This window comes from Myotis brandtii, unplaced genomic scaffold, assembly GCF_000412655.1.
Source record: "Myotis brandtii unplaced genomic scaffold, ASM41265v1 scaffold305, whole genome shotgun sequence".
Lineage (NCBI taxonomy): Eukaryota > Metazoa > Chordata > Mammalia > Chiroptera > Vespertilionidae > Myotis > Myotis brandtii.
This window is the reverse complement of record NW_005361652.1, coordinates 4,199,353-4,203,877: the sequence shown is the minus strand read 5'-3', so window position 1 is coordinate 4,203,877 and position 4,525 is coordinate 4,199,353. Positions and strand designations below refer to the sequence as shown.

Genomic DNA, 4,525 nt, shown 5'->3' with positions numbered 1-4,525 from the left:
ATGAGATCAAGGAGTACATTTTCTACTGGACTGTCCCTGCCTAAGGTACCCCTCCCATCCCACCATAAAACAAGCAAACACTCCCCCTCAGGCTCTCTGGACTGACTGTTGGGGAATCCTTTTCACATACCACATCCTCATTTCTCCCCTAGCCAGCAAAAAAGGAAGAAGTTGAGTCAAGAACACATATCCCTAGAATCCAGAGTTACCCGTTCCTAACTTCAGGACAATTACTATTGAGCTAAGAGCCCCAGATGTTTCGTTCAGCTAGGTACATTCAGGGCTGTGTGCTTATGGTGGCAATGTGGTGATTGGACCCCTATTGGAAGTGAAATGGTGAAGTGAGTAAGACACCAGTGAGGTAAGTGGTCCAAAGTCTCCACAGTGCATCCAGGGTGGAATCAAGGACCAAAACTTATGTATGCTTCAGCTTGGGAAATTTTTAATCACTTGTCCTCACTTGTGAGCTATTTGGTGTTTCTAACATCTAATACAGCAGAGGTGGTGTGACTGGGGATAGGAACACAGCAGTTCAGTCAGATGACCCAGCTCTGCCCCTCATCTATTGGGTGACTTGGGGCAAGGCACTTAACCTTTAAGTCTCCTTTTCATCACAACACAGTTATAATTGTAGTGCCTACTGCATAGAGTTATGAGGATTATATGAGATAATTATGTCAAGAACTTATCAAAGTGCCTGGCTCAGTGGATTCTAACAATCATTATTAGTAGCAGCCTTTAAGGGGGAAAGCTCAGAGAGTATCATCCAGAATGTTACATATGCTCATAGACCAATTATCCCTCAACATACTCTGACCTAGAGCTATTACCTGGAAGCTGTGTTACCAGAAATGTTCACCCCCTGCCAGGAAAAGTCTCGAACACCAAGTTGGTGGTCTTTTCCTACTAGGAATTCCAGCAGATGCAAAAAAAAAAAAAAGTCAACTACAATTACAACAAATACTTCCTCAGGGCCCCAGTTCTTTGCATCAGACATTGTTCTCTCCACAAACCAGCGGGTAAACACATTAGGTCAATAATACCGCAATATTAATGGACTTATTGAAGGGTGGAGGTGGGAACCTGAAAAAGCAGAAAAGAAGCCAATTAAAACTAGGAGGTCTAGGATGTACTGAAGACTAATTTCTGCCACAAATGTTCAAGGTCTAGGGCCAACCCTGGTAAAGGCTGTATTCTGGAATGCTAGGTCCTCTGGTTCTGAAGAAGCAGGGTACTGGGGGAAGAAGAGGTTAATGAGAAACAGATCACTTGTTCAATCACTTGTTCTAACCAAATGATTTCCCCACCAAAAAATCAACCATTTCACTCTACATTAAGGGCTGAAGGCGTTCATCTACCCCTTTACAAACCATCACAGAAGACAAAAGTGTTCTGTGCCTTTTCTGGGGCTTCTGGGGACCCTCCTCCAGGAGCAAATCCTTGAAGCCTGCTTGAAGGGTGGCGAGAAAAAGCAGTTCAGCTCCAGAGCTCACAGCTGCGTCCCGGGGCCCCAAGCACTGGGGAAGCCCACTCAGGCAGGACTGGGGCCAGCAGCCTTTACCTGCGGCCGGCCGGCTTGGGAAGCAGACGCTACCAGACGTCGGCCCGGCCCGGCCCGTCCGGAAGAAGCGCGGGGCTGAGACCACGCGGAAAGGCTGGGTGCTGCCAGAGGACCCAGCGAAAGGTGACTCGACGCCTCCGAGGGCGCAGCTCCCGCTAGGAACTCGGCCCCACCCCCGCCCCAGAGACGTGCCCCAGCTCCCGCAGGCGGGAAAAGCCAGCCACTCGGCGCGAGGCGAGACAGGGTACACAGAGGGGCACAGCCCGCCTTAGCGACGGCCGGGAAAGGAAGGGGCCCGGGAGAAAGCCAACTGGCGGGGAGGGATCACCCCAAGCAGACAGGAGTGAAGGCTTGGGGCTTGCGGTCCAGAGAGGCAGGCAGGGGAAGGGACAGGAAAGACTGGGAAGGGCGCAGGTCCCTGAGATGGGGGTGGGGGCGCAGCGAAAAGGGGTTGGGGGCCCGGGAGGAGTGGGGGCCCGGCGAAGTGGCGGCCTCTGGCCGTGGACCTACCTGTCACCTGCAACAGGTGCCACGAGAGGGCGAGACGTCCCAGTGTCCGATTCAGGACAGGGTCTACAGCTCCGGGAAGACTGCAATCTCCCTCAGGCGGCCGGCCCTTCTCACCCTCCTGGGAGGCGGAAAAAGCTGCAACTTTCCCTGGAGCGGGGAGGAGCTGGACTCTTAAAGGGGCCGCACAGGGCTCCGGGCTCCTTAGTGGGGGATCGCGCCACTCCAAGGAGAGCTCTTGGAGCCAAAGCCTTAAAGCACTGGACGGATGTCCTCCCGGGTTAGGAAAGGGCTCTTGAGGACTAAAGATAGGGGTCTCAGACTAGACCTGACCCCGCTCTCACTTCCATCTGTGATCACTCTCTCAGATGATAAATTACCTGCCTCTGCCACTCAACTGAGCCAAAAGTTATCAAACTTTTGTCGTGTTCTTTTAGGAAGATGAAGACCCTAGAGTAGACCATATAATGTGGGGAAATAAAATATGATACCATTCTGATCATTTGACTTTCCGTCTTTTATGGCAAAGAAAAATGTCCGTCTAAAATAGAAACATTTTGAGCAAAGGACATAAGACTAAATTCACACAGGGACACAACTGGTACATTCAACTCAGCATAATAAAAGAAGAGCGAATTAGAATAATAATGAGATTGGCAAAGGTTTGAAAATCTTCCTCCTGTCAGAGTCTGGGGCACACCACGGGACCCAGAATATTATATAGCCAGTAAAACTGGCACAGTAGTCCCTCCTTGTCCATGAGAGATATATTCCAATGTACCCAGGGGATGCCTGAAACCACAAATAGTACTGAACCCTATATATACTATGATTTGTTTTCCTATACATACCTTTTCATTTAAAGGAAGCACTTTATGGCTTCTCTTTGGTATATTTAAATTGCCAGCATCACTACTCTTGCATATTGTGGCCATTATTAAGTACAATAAGGGTTACTTGAACACAAGCACTGCAGTACTATGACAGTTGATCTGATAATCTAGACAGCCAGACATTAATAATGGCCAGATAGTATTTACAGTATGGATACACTAAACAAAGGGATGATTCACATCCTGGATGGATTGGAGCAGGACAGCATGAGATTTCATCACACTACTCAGAATGGCACACAATTTAAAACTTATGAATTGTTTATTATTGGAATTTTCCATTTAATATTTTCCAACTGCAATTGACCTCAGGTAACTGATATCATAGAATGCAAATTGGCAGATAATGGGGACTACTGTGTTTACACATAGTTCATAATGACAAGAAAATGCTTATGTCTAATATTAATTGAAAGTAGGATACAACATTTAATACAAAATATAATCACAATTAATGGAAATGGGGAGATATTCATGAAAAAAAGGCTAGAAAGAATTATGCAAAATATTAATAGTGGCCATCTCTAGGTGCTGGAACTAAATGAATTTTTCCTTTTCCTCCTACTTTTCTGTATTTGTCAACTTTCTTATAATGAGCATGTATAGCTTTGATAATATAAAACATGTTTTTTGAAACTCTTTAATAGAGAAAGAAAAAAAATCATTTTATTTCTAGAAGACAAAACAGTAAAATTCAGCTCCCAGGGTCTACCAAGTGTTTTCTTCCATACTTGAATTCTTCAATACCCTGCCTACAGCCTGAAGTGCAAAGAAGCCATTTCAAAAAGAAAACCCTTTTGTTTTGTCTAGTTTTCCCAACTCCATCCTCAGGGCTTCTCTGCTCAACACTAGGCATTGCATGTTTCCACCTTTTTTTTTCTTCAAAAAAATTTTTTTTAATTCTTTATTGTTGAAAGTATTACCAATGTCTCCTTTTTCCACCATTGACCTCTCCCTGGCCACTCCCACCCCCCAGCATATGCCCTCAACCCCCTACTATCTGTGTCCATGGATTCTGCTTATATGCATGCATACAAGTCCTTTGGTTGGTCTCTTATCCCGGCCCTCTCCCTTCCCTGCCTTCCCTCTGAGGTTTGATGGTCTGTTCAATGCTTCTATGTCTCTGTATCTATTTTTGTTCGTCAGTTTATGTTGCTCATTATATTCCATAAATGAGTGAGATCATGTGATATTTATCTTTCTCCAACTGGCTTATTTCACTTAGCATAATGCTCTCCAGGTCCATCCATGCTGTTGCAAATGGTAAGAGTTCTTTCTTTTTTACAGCAGAATAGTATTCCATTGTGTAGATGTACCACCATTTTTTAATCCACTCATGTGTTGATGGGCACTTAGGCTGTTTCCAAATCTTAGGTATTGTAAATTGTGCTGCTATGAACACAGTGGTGCATATATCCTTTCTGATTGATGTTTCTGGTTTCTTGGGATATATTCCTAGAAGTGGGATCACTGGGTCAAACAGGAGTTCCATTTTTAGTTTTTTGAGGAAACTCCATACTGTTTTCCACAGTGGCTGCACCAGTCTGCATTCCCACCAGCAGTG

The 4,525-nt window shown here is 45.5% G+C and overlaps 1 protein-coding gene across 2 annotated transcripts in view; it reads right to left on the bottom strand.

Moving 5' to 3' along the window:
• Nucleotides 1–2,201, bottom strand: part of SYTL4 (synaptotagmin-like 4) — a 96,757-nt gene extending 94,556 nt beyond the window's left edge. For both annotated transcript variants that reach the window (XM_005869894.2, XM_014542618.1), the window contains exon 1: nucleotides 2,072–2,201. The gene's annotated coding sequence lies outside the window, so the exon portion shown is untranslated. The remainder of the gene's footprint in view (nucleotides 1–2,071) is intronic.
• Nucleotides 2,202–4,525: the final 2,324 nt, after the last annotated feature.